Consider the following 17,508-nt stretch of genomic DNA (forward strand, 5'->3'; position numbering starts at 1 on the left):
TTCCCAAAGTTAATGTTTTCATGTCTCCCAAATCCAGTAGGGTGAAGAGATAGGAAAGGAGGTAACGCTGACAGAGATTCTTTCATATCCACTGAAGCCCGCAAGAGATATAACTGTCTCTCGGGGAGCAATGGCTTTGGGGAGGAATTTGTCTTGCCTGTGTGGTCAAGGGGTTTTGGGGATTGGAGGGGTGTGGGCATTTCGTGTTCCAGGCTTTACTGTCATATTGGAAACTGATCAAATTCCTCCTCCCTTGTACAATCTTATAGACAATATACCCTTTTGTGGTTCTAAGACACGGGGTGTTTGGAAGGTGGTTTCACCTGCTCCTCTGGCAGGCTTGGCAGGTAGGGGGCTTACAGACCTGCTTCCAAGGCCAGGATCTGGGTTGCAGATGCAGGATCCTGACTCCAGGCCTAGCCTGTCTGTCACCGAACGGCTGCCAGCTCTCCGGCCAAACACACCTCTCACAATTTGGAATCAGGCACCAGCTCCTTTACTCGCTCTGCGTTCTGTGATCACTGAGCCTCTACCACGGCCACTCAGGTAACTGCACAGGGGTCGCTGCACCTCTGTGTGTTAATTACCTGGCAACCTGGGGAGCCTCTTCCTCTGTGTCAGTGAAAGAAATGAGAGGCCTCAACAATGTGATTTCATTTTAAGTCAGAGATGCCTTGCTCCCGACCCAATCGTCCTTGTCTGCAAATAATACATAAATCCTGTTGGAGTCTTGTGGGATATCCAGGGAGTGATTGGTACAAGCCAGCTGAAGGTCTGGGTGAAAGTTTTGGCCTTAGAGATCCCAGAAGCCTTTTAAAAAGTCTCCAGCTTGGGCTTGGAATACAGGAGGGCTCGAGAAGTTTCCTTTCTTTTTAAATTTGTATTTATGTTTTAGAGGAAGAAGAGAGAGGGAGGCAGAGACACACACTGACATAGAAAGAGGGACTGTTTGGAATTGTGAGAGAGCCTTTCCTGAGAGCTGGCGCCCAGGCCTCAGTTCATTTCATCTCCAAGCCAAATATTAAAAATCCTTCTGGTGGGCGGGCGGGCGGGCGGGAGGGCAGAGAGGAGCGGCCTTACGGATCTCGGAACCAACCTGCCCCCTGCGTTCCCTCCTAATGCCCTTTCCTCCTTTCACTTGGGAAAGGAAAACTTCAGGCCCCGGAAGGAGTGGGAGACAGCGACAGCCCAGTACTCCTCCTAAGGTCCTTTTGGCGAAGGTTTCCGCCCGGGGCGGGGGAGCGGGGGGCGGCTTCACCTACCGCTGCCCTCTCCCCCTCCCCCGGTTCCCAGTACGGAAGCTGGACGTGCCTCAGTGCGGCTCCAGGCCTGGCCCAGCGCGGAACCAGAGAAGACGCTCGCGGCCTCGGATTACACCCGCACCCGGGGGTGGAGGGGACCGGTGCTCGGATCGGGGACCCCCCCCCACCGCCCCAACGTCCGCACTGGCCCGCAGGGAAGCAAAGGGGTCTCGGACAGGCTGGCCTGCCCCGGCTTTCAGTCGCGACAAGGTCCCTCCAGGCCCGGGAACCCGCGACCGCGGGCACTGGCTCCCTGCGCGGGTTACCTGCCTTCCGTCTGCGGCTGCCGGGGCGGGGCGAGGCGGGCATCCCGGGTGGGAGCGCGGTCGGCCCTGCCCGCGGAACTCACGTCTTTTCCCTAAAACTGGGATCCCGGGGGGGATTGAGTTAGGAGCTCCTGACCTCCCCCGGACGTCCGATGTGTCTTTCTGCAGCCTCGATTCCTAACTCCTGCCCCACTCCGGTGGCAAAGGACTAATGGGGCGGGGGCTGGGCGGGGGAGTGGGGGGGATAGTAAAGACCTTGGGGAGGGGGGTACCCAACAGAAAAGAGTCATGTAGCACCCTCTGTCTCTCAAAGTGGTGGAAAAATAATTGCAAGGAATTGCAATTGCCATTCTCCGAGGGAACCAGGCTCAGCCCGGGGAGGTTTTCTGCGTGCAGAGAGAGGGTGGGGTGGAGGAAGCCATCTCCTCTCCCACCGCGGGGGTGTGTTTTTACATGTTTTCTTAGCAGCAAGTTCTATGAACAGGTCAGCCTTACGCTGCCAGCCTGGGGAGTCTGAGGCTATTTCTGGCTTCCAGTGTAGACGCCTCTCTTTCCCCACTCGGCCCTGATGCAAGTCAAACACTCAGGAGATGGGGGTGAGGGTGCGGGAGGGGGGAGAGCGCCACCTCCCACTTCTGACTTGGAGGGTATATTTGCTTTTGAAATAGCTTCTCTTGTCTTCAGACGGTAAAATACGAGTTCCCCACAAGTCTGAGTCTGGTCTTCTGGTACCTCAAGCAGGGTTTGGGTTGGGAGGGGGGGAAGGGGTCTGCTATAATGACCTCTGAGCTGAGTGGGCGTGGGGCGGGGGATTCTGTCTTTGCAGCTCAGCGCTGCTGGGGTACTCGGGCGCATTATTAAACCCAGACGCTCCGTCCAGGAGTTGGGGCCATGCGGAAAAGATTTACAATTAAGCCAATTGGGGCCGAATACAACCGTCCAAAGTTTGCAGGTGTAAATAATGCCTTGCTTTTTTTTTTTTTCCATTCCAAGCGGCTTCATTTCAATCCCCCCTTCTACCCCACCCACCCATCCACGGCTGGACCCTAATTCTTTTGGGGTGTTGTGGGGAGGACGGTGCAGCAGAGTTAGGATTTTTCTATTAGACAAGTAAATATATGATGTTGCACTCACTTTTATGTCCCTGTATTAATGCCATGGATAACCAGGACAGGCTCCTCTATTTCATTCCTCCGTCTAGAACTGAGAATTGCTGGAGTCCATGAAAGCCCTTTTGAGTGTGGGTTATGAATTCTTTTTTTAAGGGAATGGGACAGATTTCTATATAACAGGGATATTGGAGTTGAATTAGTATAAAGTTTTTGAGTTGTAGAGATTGGGTGAGAGAGGGATAAGAAAAAAAAAAAGTAAATTCCCTTTAGTTGGGGTATCAGAACATTGCCCCCAGCTGAATCTGGAGAAGAGGTGGGCTTTCAGAGAGTAGAGCCAGATGCTTTTTGAGCTTCAGTTTAGATCTTCCTAATGTTTGGAGAGCTAGCTGAGCGGTTTATGGGCCCAACTTCAAGGCTATACTTCACTGCGTTATTTAAACATAATAGAATATGCATGTGTGTTTCTAAGATGTTCTATGTGGGTACAAGTGTGTATATATGGACTTCCAAGTAGCCCCAAATATGAAATTAAATCTCAGATTTAAAAGTGCATTGTAATCACACCTCACGGGGCTGACTCCCATTTGATCAATATAGACAGAGTGAAATTTGTTTTGCCGCACCGCAGTTACTCCTTTTCTCTCGGAGCAATAAAGTCTGTCTGTTACAAATTAGCAGGGAATTGGAGAATACGCCCCCACCCCACCCCAAGTGTTGTTCGCTGTTTTTAGTCTTGAGCTAACCCGCTCAATAATATATGTAATACGTGTGTACACAGGCACTTTTCCAAAAAATTAGCGATAACATTCCGGGTGTATCAAGAGGGGTGTTTTTCACCCTCTGCGTGTAGGGCTCTGTCCGCATATGAGTTGCCACTCTGGAGACCCATCACCGGGGGGTTGGCACCTACGGGGATCACGGGGGAGGAGGCTTTCCAGCCCAGGTTGCATGCAAGGGCAGGGAATCAAGGCGCCTGACTCCAGCCAGTATCAGGTCATGGGTGTAGAATTAGGAAGGCAGGATTTAACATGTCCGCAACAAAAAGAGGCAAAGCGTCAACCCAGCCTGGGATGAAACCTCCGAGCTGCCACAGGAAAGTTTCTAAGCAGTGGAGCAAACACTATTTTCCCCACTTTTCTTTCTTTTCCTTTTCCCCCTTCCTTTAAAAACTTCCCTGTCCAGTGCATATGTTGGGCATAAATAAAAGGGGGTGGGAGGGGATTGAACGCTGGGTGAACCCGAATCAGCCTTAAGCAATGCGGGGAGTACTTGGGGAGGGTAGGAGATAGATGTGCCCTAAGTTGGAGGTGGGGGGTGGCTGGAGGAAGGGACCGCTTCCCGCTTGGAAACCTCCGTACCTCGTTTCGGGAGGGACTCGCCAGGAACCTCTGCCCAGGGTGCCCTTGCCGTCTCGCCCGCTGGATGGCGCTGGGGGGAGACGAGGCTGGCGGACAGTCGTCCTCCTGTACCCCGCAAGGCCTGAGCGAATCTCCGCCGACGCGCGGGATTGGGACCTCGGTTTTGAGCGATCACAGTGGCAGTCCCGATGCACCAGGAGACCGGAGCTGTTCCTGGAGTCTGGAGCGGGAGAGGGTCACCCAGAGCCCCGCCAGATCAGGGAGCTGGACCAAGAGAGGCTGGGCAAGAACGGGGATGTGGGGAAAGATGATTCTCAGGGCAAACTAGTGCCTCGTTTCTTAGGTGTCACCTGCACTAGCTCCTGTTTACTGGGAAAGGGGTGTGTGTGTGCGTGCGTGCGTGCGTGTGTGTGTGTGTGTGTGTGTGTGTGTGTGTGCGCGCGCGCGCGCTCGCATTTGGGGGGAGTGGTCTGGAAAGGAGGACAGCCAGATAGGTAATGGAGATGCAGAAAGGGTACACGGTTTGCAGAACCTCACCGTCCAATGTCCCTTTTTGCAAAGGCCAATCTAGTGGTCCCCCGGCCCAGGTATGCTCCGTCTAATCTGAGTGGCTGGCCTTACCAACCAGAATTGCATCTGGAATTGGGAATCTCAGGGCTGGGATGATCTCTGGCTCCTTGGGGACTTGGGGCACTGCACATTGCCAGAGTCCTCATTTGGGAGTGTCTCTCTGAAGGCACTTAAGACCTCAGGCTGGCCCTTGCACAGCCAAAGGAGGAGCTGTGGGCTACAATTTGGGGAAGAATAAATTCACGCCACACTTACTGAGTGCTTTCTGTGTGCCAGGCACTGTGTTAGACATTGCCATCTTGTCCAAAGTTTCTTATAGAGCTAGAAAGGAGAAAAAAATAATCAACCTTAACCAAAGAAGTTAATCAGCTACATGGCCTGGGTAGAAGAGTCTAGTATTAGTTCTCCACCTTGTAAGCTCCTGGAGGGATGGGACTCATCACATCTCCAGCTCTGATCCCACTGCTTGGCACTTAGTAGGTGCTCAGTAAATAATCTTTTGATATAGGAATGAAAGTCAGTGAAGAAAGGGAAAGAAGGCATCAAACTACAGGGGATTCTCTGTGCACATGAAAAAACAAGTGACCACTTCCAAAGAGTACTTTTTAAAAAACGGCATTAAATTTGTTAGCTGCTCCCCCAGACAGATTCTGACACGAGACAGTGCAAAGTTGGTAGTGGGAAGAGAAATTTGGTGTAGTGGATAGAAACATCCACTTGGTCATCCCACAAAATACTGACCGAGAGGCTTATTTGCCCCCGTCCTCTGCTGAACACCGGAGACACGTGGGTGAAGAGATGGGTCCTCGCCAGCTTGATGCTTACGGTCCTGAGCTTTGTTCACTGCAGTTTTAAAAAAAGAGAGAATTCCCATTTTAAAGATGAGGAAAGTCAAGGCCCAGGAAAGGTGGTGTGGGAGAGGGCTTAAGCTCCAGGTCTTAGGGCAGGAAGGCTGAACTAAAGTCAGCCCCCAGCTCTTCTGCGCTCTGGGGAGAGGGAAGGCTGGGTGAATTTTCGCTCCCGGGAAGAGGCAGAGTCTGGGAGCCCTGGAAATCCTGGTGGCGCTACTGACCTGGCCGGGCGTCGTCATCCTGGGCCGGCTGAGGGGGAGCAGAAGTTTATACCCACTGAGGTTGCAAAGGCCATCCCCAGATCTGCTCGTCCCAGCTCCGACCTTGCCTTGGGGCTGTGATGAGGGATCTAACCTCTAGACTCTCCGATCTGTTTTTTTTTTTTCCTTTCAGCAGGTACACGTAGCCTAGGACTGAGCAGCATGGCTGCTCTCTACAGACCAGAAATTGTGGGACAGAGAGCTAGGGAGTCTCCTCCAAGGTCGCATTGCTAACAAGTGACCGCAAAGAAGATTCTACAACCCCCCCCCACCAGGGTTTTATGTTTCTGTGAAGACTCCTCCCCTCAGTACCCCAGTGCCCGGCGCAGTCTGGCACGTGCGGTGTGTTCATCAAATGTTGTTTGATTGAATAAACTTAATTCTTGTTTGGTTTCTATGTTTTAAAAATAGAATAAACTAAAAAATGAATCAGTGATCGAATAAAGGGCAGTGGGGTGAGAAGCTCATTCCCCCGACTCGCTGCGAGGGCGTGGGACAGCCTTGAGTCACCCACGCGCCCTTGCACAGCGGCAAGCCCACTTCCCACCAGCTTTCCAAAGACGGCTGTGATTTCCTTCCGTCTATATTTTTGTCCTAGACTTCGTTGGGTTGATCGATAGAAGAGACAAGCTGACCCACGGCGAGGTCAATACAATCGATTCGACGATTTCGAGGACCGCTCGGAAATCGCCCTCGTTGCTGCGCGCTGGGTGCCGCGTTGCTGCACCCAAAAGGTTTCGGGATTTAGGGTTTCCCGCTCCCCCGCTTAAGTTACCGAACTGGAGCGAGGATGGGGGTAGGTGGACGGGAAGAAGCCTCAAGCCTCACACGAGGGAGCCTCTGGGAACACTAGGTCGGGAGAGTGCTCTCCACACCCAGGCAGCCCGCCAAGCGCTCTCGAAGCTCTGGTAAATTTCGTTCTGGAGTTTCTCGGCCTTGGAATCAGACGCCCGCATCTTTTTGCAGCCGGTCCGCTCTCCTTAGCCCTTTGTTCCTCATCTGCGAAATGGGTTTGTTTAAAAAAAATCTTATTTATTGGAGATAAGATTTGTGAAATACCCACGAGGAAGATAATGTTCTAAGAGCTTTCCCACACATCAGCCCACCAAATACAGCAATCCGAGGAGGCAGGCGCCTTCTCAATGATGTCCATTTCCCAGATGAGGAAACTGAGTCATGCAGAGACATACAGACTTGCCCGAGCTCCTACAGCTAGTTAGTCCCTCGTGGAGCTGAGATTCAACCCGGGGATGGTCTAACTTCTTGTCTGGCTTTTAACGACAAGGTCGTAGGTGCACCGCGCATACATACGGTAGGTACAGAGGGGTGATCTGTTTCCTGTACTTCTTTGCCCTTTTGGGAGGAGACATTCCATTTAAACCTTTCCCAGGCAGATCTGCAGCTGCTTTGATCCTTTGGTCCCTTCCTTCTGGAAGCAAATGCAATGGCGGGGGAGGGGGGGAGGGCGGTTTCCGAGTCTGACAAACCTTCTTAAACTGCGAAATCCAGAGCTTTCAAGACTTTTTTTTTTTTTTTTTTTTTTTGTACGAAGGAAGGAGGGGGACGTGTGTGTATGTAGAATCAATATGGTCCAGACAGCCCTTCACAAAGGGGCTCCAGGCGGGCGCCTCGGCCGCAAGACCCCCGCCCCACCGCCCGCGGCGAATTAATTGGGCCCTGAAAGAAGGGGCGACGTAGCTTCCAGTTAATTAGTCAAGAAATGAATCAAGCCCCAGCGGCCTGGCAAAGACCCCTGGGGCGCGGGTTTTGTGCAAGCCAAATTGGTCGGTGGGGCACTCCCCTTTGGGCCGGGTGGGGCGCGGCGGGGAACCCGGCTTGGGCGCCTCGGGCTGTCCTGCACCCGGCGCCCAGCACCCCGCGCCCCGGAGCGGGCTCGCGCGCTCCCGCGCTCCCTCGGGCTCTAGCTTTCCGCGTCTCTCTCCCTTTTTCTGTCTCCCTCCTTCCGCTTCTCTCTTCCCTTTTCGGTCTTTGCCGTCGCCCCCTCTCCTGAGCTTTGCTCGAGGTTTCCCACCCCTCTCCCAGCTTCGTCTCTCTCCAAGTTCTTCGTCTGGGACGTCTCCCTCCAAAGCCTCAGCCTCCGCCTAGCAGATCTGGGGCTGGGTGGTCTGGGAACGGCGCTGGGGATGCCAAGAAGCGCTGACTTGGGGAGACAGGGTGGAAATGAACACGGGCTTTGGAGCCCTTGGCCTGCTATGTGTTCCTGGGTACACGACTCTTCATCCTTGGGTCACCTAGGATCCGGGCTCCCGGCTGTGGTTAAAACATTGAGATAATGCACGGCTTTGAAAGGCTTCGGTAACCCGTGACCCGTGTCCCCATGCGATGAGGACTTAGGACTGAGGCAGGCCTGTGACACACAAGCAACTATTGAGCGCCTGCGGTGTGTCTGCCTTACTTTGTTCCTCCAGCACCTCCTCCGGTCACGCTGCGGTAACCCAGGCAGCGAAGATTCCGGTGTTTCCGTCCAAAGCAGCTCTGTTGGAGGGAAGGAAGGGGAGACACCAATCGTAAACTCACTTATTTCAAGGTCTTTTTGTGCCACGTGCCAGTGCTCTTTTCTGAACTAGAGGGGTGGAACTGGGGGCTCAGAGAAGTGGAGTAATTTTCCTAGAGTCGCACAGCAAAGGGGATGCACGGCTAAGGGTTTCACCCTGAACCAGGCGTTCGGTGCCTGCCCCTTGATCCCGCCAAGAGCTCAGGGGGTCTTCAGAGGTCCTGCTGGCCTGGCACCGAATATTTATGTACAGGAAGAGGGTCGCCAGAATCGCGTTGCCTCCTCCAGCTTAGAGCTAAGGCCCGAATCTCTCTCGGACTCTACTTCTTTCCCTCTTTCTTGGTCTTTCGAGCTCAGTCTCCACTTTGGTCTCCCACCCACCAGTCTTTCTGTTTCTCTCCTCCTCCCCCTCGAATCCGGACTCGGAAGTTGAGGCCAGAGTCTCTCCCACATTCTTCCACTTGTCCAGGTAGCTGTTCACATCTCGAGGCTTGGAGCCGGGTTGACATCCAGCTGCCACCAACTGCCAGGATCCGAGCTACAGAAACAAACTCGATCCGATTCCATGCCCTCCCTGCTCCGTCGCCCGCCCGCCCAGCCCCTCCCCAAGCCGCATCCACGGGGTCCTAGGAGCAGACCCCAGTGGATGATTCGATGAATGCCTGCGTTCCAAACAGCAGTCCGGAACCGCGTTTTTTCTTTCTTCTTTTGCCCGCTTCACCGACTTTGGCTTCGCTCAAGGCCCCGAGGTGCCCGCGCTGCGCTTGGCATTCGCTTCCTGCCCCTCGCGGGAGGCCAGGGACTGTGGTTTCCGCTCGCCAAGTCCCTGCCAGGCGCGCACGCAAGAGCTTGGCGAGCTTGGCGCACGCGTTTGGCGCAAACTGCTTTGGGCCTCAGTTTCTCCGCCCCTTTCGGATCAGAGAAGCGACAGACGAAACAGTTGGGAGAGGAGGAATGGCCAACGGATTGGGGGTGGCGGGACCGCGGTTCCCGTGTGTGGAGGGGAGTCAAGACTGGAACCACGGCCGCCCGCCCTCTCCCTCTCCCCCTCTCCGAGGACTGTTATCCACTTCCACGACCCCAGTCTCCCCCAGGCGCGACCTACAGACTGGTGGGGCTCAGCTGGCCGCATGGGTGTGCCCGGCTACCTGGAGGCGAGGACAATCCAGGTCCTAGCCAGCAGGTGCGCGCTCCGGTGCGGGGAAGACTGGTTGCCTGTGGCGCTGCCCGCTCCGCTGTAATTGCTGCTGGCCTTGGTACATTTGCGGCTTCAGACAAGGTGCGTTCCAGCACAGTGTTGGCACACCTGCTACTGTGCTTTAAAAGGGGGCCTGTTAGAGCCCTGGAGCTTTGGAGGAGTCCCTTAACTCTTCTGAGTTTCAGTTGCCCCCTCTGAAAACTGGGGATGATAGGTCCTGCCATAGAGGACCAAGGCAAGGAGCAAATGAGATCACATGTGTACAGCACTCAGTCTAACCCCTGGCACATAGTAAGTGCTCGTTAAGCGTTAGCTGTTTGGGCGCCCTAATCTCTCTGTCCGTCTCTCTAGATATCAGATAACAATCTATATCTCTCTCTCTCTCTCTCTCTATAACTATCTATATATAATAGATACAATCAGTATACACTTAGTACATATTATATATGTATTTACTAAAAGTATTGACTCAGTGTATATATACTTAGTACATCACATATATACTAAAAATATATACTATATATATTTAGAGTATCCTTAAGAACATATTCTTTTTCTTAGAAGACTACCTAGCATATATTAAGCCCTCTCTCTATAAGCATTGCTCTCTTACCCAGTTCCGTTTCCAGCTCAGCCTAAAGCTCCTTGGCCTCCTCCCAAGTTGATCCTACAGGGAGAGCCTTCCTCAAGCCTCCCAATCCAGGTTTAGTGCCGCTGTGGGCTCCTTTCCCAAATCTCAGGATCTCAAAACCGCAAGTGATCCCAGAGAGACAGTGCTCTCTTCCTTCCCTTGCATTGGAGTTCAGGTCCCAGTAGGGCTTGGAGACCAGGTGTCCTGACTTGGGGTCCAATGCCTTTTCCACCCCCACCCCCGCCCCCCGCATCTGCCCCAGGCCATTTCCATCTCCGGAACTGAGAAAAAAAGTTTGTCAGATCTATTGAGGGAATGGCACTTATGGAAAATGAAGGAACGTGATTGGGTGCCTGGAGCGTCCTTGGGCAGAGCCCCCGGGGCAAGGAGCTCTGTAAATGGGGAGGGGGCTGCCTGTGACCGGGGCTGAAGGGATTTCAGGCTCCTGGGAGGGGTCCTGGATGCCTCGTGGCTCTCAGCGCAGCTGTGTATGGCTGATGACCCCAGACTCTGAGGCCCAGACTGCAGCTGCCCGATTTGTAGTCAGCAGCAGGAGTCCACCATCCCTGTCCTCAATCCTCGAGGACACTGGGACCACTCCTTCCAAGCCTGAGAGCGGCTGGGGGAGGGGAGTGATGAGAAAGGAAAGTTGCAGAGACGGAGAAGGATGACGAAAGGGAGCGTGGAGAGAGTGAAAGCAAGAGAGAAAGGGGACACTTGGGGAGAAGGGAGGAAGGAGAAAACAGAGGGAGACAGACAGACACCGAGAGAGAGACAGAGACCCTTACCCACCCGCAGAGAGGCAGAGAGATAAACTCAGGAGACAAAGAGAAAAGCAACTAGAAGCACAGAGCACGAACGACAGAGGAAAATGTGGGACAGAAGGAAAGGGCATGGAAGAGGAATGCCCCAAAGTAGAGAGAAGAGAGACGGTGGGGAAATGATAGCCCAGGGAGGTCTGGGGCAGCCCAGCCACACGCCCTGGCCCCTCTCCCGACACATGCCTTAACTTGCTAGAAGATTATCTAGCACAGTATAAATGCCTCCATTCAATCATGACTGAGCTACTCCAACTGACCAATTCCCGAAGTAGCCTCCAGCCTTAAGGGGATATGGTTTTCACACCATACGAAGCGTCAGATACCAGCAATTTAGGAGATAAGTTATCATTCATTAGGGGTTTCCAGGGGCCCCCTATAAGGCCTTTGGGGTAGGGGTGGGGGAATGTGTGGCTGAGAGCTTCCGAGTCAGTGTGCAAAAAGACAATGCGTCTCTCTCTTTGCCATCGGCTAGGCATGGAAGCCTCTCTCCTCCCCCCAGCACATAGTCACTCAACCCCACAAGGAAGGTTTGGTTGGTAGGGTCCAGTTGGCCAAGAAGAGGAAACATTCCGCCAGAGTCCTCCAGATTCTCAAGAGTGCACTGGGCGAGATGGAGAGGGCTGTTCATGCAATTTCTCAGCTGCTCCCTCTGGAGGAGGATGCGGGGGGATGGGGAACGTCCCCAGCTACTCCTGGGAAAGCAGATCTTTGTTTAACCAGGGGAAGGTGGTGAGCGATGAGGAGGGGGTTAGACACTAGAGAGGAGCCTGGTTAAGGGGACGTTTCCCGCCTCCCCGAAGCATCACTCCAACTAGTTCAAATAAACCAGGACTCATCTTCCCTCCGGCCCTGCTTCTTCCCTTACTGGCCTCCCGGTCTGCTGAGAAAGGTATTTTAAAAGGACATTTTCATGGTAGCAAATAAAAGGATTTCTTGTCCTTTTTCTTCCTCCTCTTCCTGCTGCTGCTTCTTGGTCTTCTTGCAAGGCTTGTGTTTGCTCCGCTTTAACAAACAGCTGATAGAGTTTGCTTTAAAGGAGCACTAAAAAAAAAAAAAAAAAATTTGTACACCCCAAGGCAGGCCAAGCATTAACCGTGGGCATGCGTGCTCATGTGGATGTGTGTGTGTGTGTGTGTGTGTGTGTGTGTTTAGGCCTCCTGAGTGGGCTTGTGGTTATAGAGGGGACCTGCTTCAGGTGCAGAGAGCTGGGAGGGGGGATGGGGAGGAATGCACGGACAGATTTACACCTGTGCTTACAGCTGCCACTGGCAACACTTACAGCCTCCAGAAATGACCCTCGGTGCCGACTTGTCTGGAAGCCATCAGGGTTAGTTTTGAAGCAGGAATCTTCAAGTGGACCAGAGGGCAAGCTCTGCCCACCCCCTCGCACCCCCCTTCCCCGTTGCTGTCCTCAAGTGCCGCTCCCTCCCCACCGCCTGACAACCCCCTCCCGCCTTGTCTGTTTCCTCTATCAGACAAACGTCATCATTTGAATGTCTGATCCCTTTGGTGCTACCGCCTAATGAGGGCTGGGCAGGGTGCAGGGTTTGCAGCCGGTCCATCACAGCCACCCTCCTCCCTCCCGCCGGGAGCTGGGTCTGGCCCCAGGAATCTGTGTGGGATTCCTAACTCTACCCTCCAGCCAGGTTCTGCCCCCTGCCACCAGCCCCGCCACAGCCTACTGGCCAGACAGTTGAGTGACTGATAATACCCAGATGCCTCTGGAATCTTGCTTCCAGTCCTCCCAGCGCTTGGCCAGGTCCGCAGAAGTGGGGGCAGTGGGCAGCCGGCATTCTGCCCAGCACTTGTTGCCACCGCTCAGAGGCCGATGAAAGGCCCACTCAGCCGGGTCCTTCAGGACGGGGGACCCTGGAGCCAGGGCACTCAGAAGGCATGTTTGACACCCTTGCTGGGAACTTTGAGTCTCCGACTTTCTCCCCTCAGCCCCACAGAGGTCTAGGAGTCTGGGAGGGAGCAGACTGCAGGCCACGGGCTGCCGGAGAAGCCACAGGGGAAAGCCAGGCACTTTGCCTGAGAATTAGCAGGCACTGGGCAAGTATCTGGCCTCCATTCCATTACTGGTAAAATTGGGAGTGGCTGGGGAGGCAGATCTTTTTATATACCTTGGTTTCACCTTCACAGTGATTTCCTTAACATATGTTTCAGTCATCTACTCACTTTTTTTTTTTTTTGGCCGCACTGTGTGGCATACGGGATCTTGGTTCCTTGATCAGGGATCGAACCTGTGCCCCCTGCGGTGGAAGCACGGAGTCTTAACTCCTGGACCGCCAGGGAAGTCCACATCTACTCACTTTTTCAAAACACCTAACTTGTTGAAAATTAAATCTTTAGCTGGATACCGTAAATCAAACTTGTGTCTCACTTCCCAGCAGTAGAAGGAACCCAGAAAATGGCGAGCAGTGGATAGAAAGCAACGTTACAAGGCTCTGAGCTGGAGGTTCGCTCTCGCTTTGCTGATGCTGCAGTGATTGTTAGAAGGGTGATCGAGACAGGTAGGTGGGCGCTCATCTGAGCCTGGACTTAGTCCGAAGGTCCGAAAAAGAATTGAAAGGGGAATGGTTCTCTTCCTCGGGGATTTAGTTCCATATAAAGCTGTGTTCAGCTGCCACCCTCGTACCCCCCCCCCTTTTTTTTTTTTTTTTTTGCGGTACGCGGGCCTCTCACTGTTGCGGCCTCTCCCGTTGCGGAGCACAGGCTCCAGACGCACAGGCTCAGCGGCCATGGCTCACGGGCCCAGCCGCTCCGCGGCATGTGGGATCTTCCCGGACCGGGGCACGAACCCGCGTCCCCAGCATCGGCAGGTGGACTCTCAACCCCTGCGCCACCAGGGAAGCCCCTCATACCCCTTTGGATGCTTTGGGGAGCACTTCTCAGCATGCTTTCCTAGAGCTTTTTAATGCTACGGCAGCATCAAGCATCCTGTGCTCTGATTTAGGGTTTCCAGGCTCTGCTCTTCCCTGAGCCTCAGAATCATGGCTCAAACCCTCCCTTTGTTTTCTCCATCACCAAGAACGGCTTCACCACCTTTTTGGGCCACAGAGCCCTTGGGCAATCTCGTGAAGCCTGTGGATACCGCCTTGGAATTCTCTTTTTACAAGACATAGGATTACAATTTTAAATAAAAGCAATATTAAAAATATAATAGTAACATCATTACTAAATAAATATCTATAGTAACGTATATGCTCCTTAGGAACGCATTAAATCACACAATCCAGCCATGGCTCTAATGTACCTTTGAAGTCGGGATGAGCAAAACAACATTTGGGGATCTCAGTTACACCTGTAACGCGATTACGAATATACCTGTGATTCTTCTGGTGACCAAGTCATAGCCAGTGCGAGTGTTCCCATGGGTGGTCACCTATATTCATAATGGAAGAAAATACTGATTTCACTGCGAGTCATCCAAGTTCCTAGATGCCTGAATCCTATTCGGGGACACCCCTGTAAGAGTTCATTGGAGGACAGCAGGGTAAGAACCGCTGAAGTGCAGAGGGAATGAATTGGGCTCTTGGTCTCTTAGGAAGGTTCTCCTGGGAAAGAGCCATGGCTTTGAAAGCCTGCGCATTCTACAGATCCCACGAGCTCAGGCAGAAAGGAAAGACATTATCAACATCTCAGGGAATATTTCTCAATAGGCCCAGAGGGGAGCGAGGTCTGGCTTGGGACGGTTTGGCTCAGAGAAGGGAATTTTCTCCCCAGAGTGTTCAGCAATGCCTCCATCCTACACACCCACCTCTGGGGTGATGTTCTAGGCAGCTCTGCCCCCTCTAAAACCTCAGCTTTCCCACCTAGACAAAAGATCGCTGCCCCTTCCCCTCCACCAACACCATAACTCCTGCACAGCTCTTTTGCCCCGAAGGGTCTGTGGACAAGTCCGACCTTAGCATTCGGTAACCCCTTCGTAAGGGTGAAGACACTGAGCTGATGCATTTTTTGCCTTTAAACAAAGCACTTAGTCAAACCTCTGTGATCAGGGAAGTTGCAAATGGCCCCAGGACAGTAGCTGCCACTGTCCTCGGTGAAATACAGTGCAAAGAACTCTGAGCTACTGCGACAGGCACTTGGAGGCTTATTTAGGGGATAACCAGAAACACGAAAACTGGAAACTGTCAGAACACCCTCAGGTAAATGGAGTGTAGCTTAACGTTGACTAACGTAACCTCAGCAGATTCTGGGGTCCCAGTAAAAGGAGAACAAAAGTATTTGTGGACCAGCTACTCTGTGCAAGACCTGTGCCCTGTTCCTGACTCACAGTGGACCTTATCTAAAGGTCCCATTACAGGCTCTAATATCCATTCACTCAACTCATTCATTCCTTAGCAAATGTTTACCAAGGGCCCATATGCATCTCGGTCTAAGGATATAGCAGCGAGCCTAGCACATAAAAATAATTGTCCCCAAGGACCTTCTAATGTGGGAGAGAATAATGAGAAACAAAATAAAGAGGAAAAATAAATGTTTAGTGGTGATGAGTCATATGGAAAAAAATAAATCAGAAAAGGGAGTTGTGAATGGAAGGTTGGGGGGGGGCTTCATTTTTATTTTATTATTTTGTTTTATTTTTATTTATTTTTTTGGCCACACTGCACACGCAGCATGCGGGATCTTAGTTCCCCAAACAGGGATCGAACCCGTGCCCCCTGCAGTGGAAGCTCGGAGTCCTAACCACTGCACCGCCAGGGAGTTCCTGGGGGCTTCATTTTTAAAGGAAGTGTGAGAGAGAAGACAGCTGCAGGAGACCCACATTTACTTGAACACAATCCTGGATTCTGAGCTGGGCACCCTTTGTCCACCGTCTCCATCATTCTAGGTAGTTCTTATTTTCGTCCCTATTTTATTGTTGGGGAAGGTGAGGCTCAGAGAGGTTAAGTGACTTACCAAGGTCTGCATAAGGCAGAATTAGAATTTGAACCCAGGACTCAATTTCTCTTTCTTCCATACCAGGCTGCCTCTGACACATTTCTGGGAAGACAGAAGAAAGGAAGAAACAGGAAGGTCATGGAGGAGTGGCAGAAGAACACCAAAGAGTAAACTTTACCCTATGAATCATTAGCTCAGTCTTCTAAGACTGGGGAAACTGAGGCCCAGAGAGGAAAAGTCATTGTCCAAGGTCACAAAGAAAAAAAAAATCCTAATGGCTAGATGTCCTAGCTCATCAGCGCCTAGTCTTGTCTTGGCATCGTATGGCAAGTCACTTTGGGTCTCTGGGCCTCAGTTTCCTCATCTATAAAATGGAGCCAAGCAGATCAGTTGCCCACAATGGATGAAAAGGAAAGACAAAATCACTCAGGAGAGAGAATTTATTCTAATGCTTGGCACAGAATTTGTACCCAATAAATATTAGATTTCTTCACTCTTCCTCAGCCAACCTTCTCCTTGGCACCATTTGGTCAGAGTAAGGGTCATATGTCTGTTGGTTTTCATGGTCTGGGCTAGCGGTCTCCAAATTTTTTTTTTTTCTTTTTAATTTGGCCATGCTGCTCAGCTTGTGGGCTCTTAGTTCCCCGACCAGGGATAGAACCCACGCGCCCTGCAGTGGAAGAGCAGAGTCCTAAACACTGGACCACCAGGGAATTCCCTCCAAACTGTTTTTTACTGAAACATTTCCAATGTAAAAGAGTACAGCAATTGGTAGAAGGAATTCCCATATACCCACCACCACTTCAATAATTATCAACTCATGGCCCATCTTGTTTCATTTACGTACCCTCACTGGATTTTTTAATGCAAACGCAGACACCATATCATTTCATTTGTAAATACTTTGGTGTGTATCTCCAAAAAATAAGAATAAAAATTTTAAAAAACAACTACAAGACTGTTATCACACACGCACACCCCAAAAGCAATGACTGGGTAATCTTATGAAACACCCAGTTCGTACTCAGTAGTTCCCAGTCGTCTCCATTCTTCTTCTTTTATCACAGTTGGTTCGTTCCAGTTAGGCTACAGGCAATGTGTCTACACTGTTTTTGATTATATGTCTCTTACATCCACTTCCCATTTCTTTTCCCTGAAAAAATTGTCAATAGAAATAATGGAATCATTCTGGCTGTTGCCATTTGCATCCCTGTAGTGTCATTTATTGTGTTTCTCTGTCCCCTGTATTTCCTACAGACCAGTGGTTAGAAAGAGATGTTTGATGAGCTTCAGAGTCGATTCTTTTGGCAAATCGCCTTCATGGATGGTAGTATGCACTTTTTATTTTTTTCACTTTTATTATTTATTTATTTATTTATTTTTGGCCGCGCTGTGTGGCTTGTGGGATCTCCCTGACCAGGGATGGAACCCGTGCCCCCTGCAGTGGAAGCGTAGAGTCCTAACCACTGGGAAGCCAGGGAATTCCTGGTGGTGTGTACTTGCATCAAAAGACTTGCAATGTCACTTGTTTTTCTTTTTTTTTTTAAATTTTATTTATTTTATTTTTATTTTTGGCTGTGTTGGGTCTTTGTTGCTGCACACGGGCTTTCTTTAGTTGCAGCGAGCGGGGGCTACTCTTAGTTGTGGCGCACTGGCTTCTTATTCAGTGACTTCTCTTGTTGCAGAGCACTGGCTCTAGGCGTGCAGGCTTCAGTAGTTGTGGCACATGGGCTCACTA

The 17,508-nt window shown here is 51.7% G+C and overlaps 1 long non-coding RNA gene across 8 annotated transcripts in view; it reads left to right on the top strand.

The window, feature by feature from the left end:
• Nucleotides 1-17,508, top strand: part of LOC137203831 (uncharacterized) — a 28,842-nt gene that overhangs the window by 9,289 nt on the left and 2,045 nt on the right. For 4 of the 8 annotated variants that reach the window (XR_010933314.1, XR_010933311.1, XR_010933313.1 and 1 more), the window contains 2 exons: nucleotides 13,274-13,396; nucleotides 15,855-16,720. This is a non-coding gene — a long non-coding RNA (uncharacterized lncRNA). Of the gene's footprint in view, nucleotides 1-13,273; nucleotides 13,397-15,854; nucleotides 16,721-17,027; nucleotides 17,101-17,508 lie in introns of those variants that run through there. The other 4 variants (XR_010933316.1, XR_010933315.1, XR_010933312.1 and 1 more) reach the window with 2 other exon arrangements.

This window comes from Pseudorca crassidens, chromosome 12 (genome assembly GCF_039906515.1).
Source record: "Pseudorca crassidens isolate mPseCra1 chromosome 12, mPseCra1.hap1, whole genome shotgun sequence".
NCBI lineage: Eukaryota > Metazoa > Chordata > Mammalia > Artiodactyla > Delphinidae > Pseudorca > Pseudorca crassidens.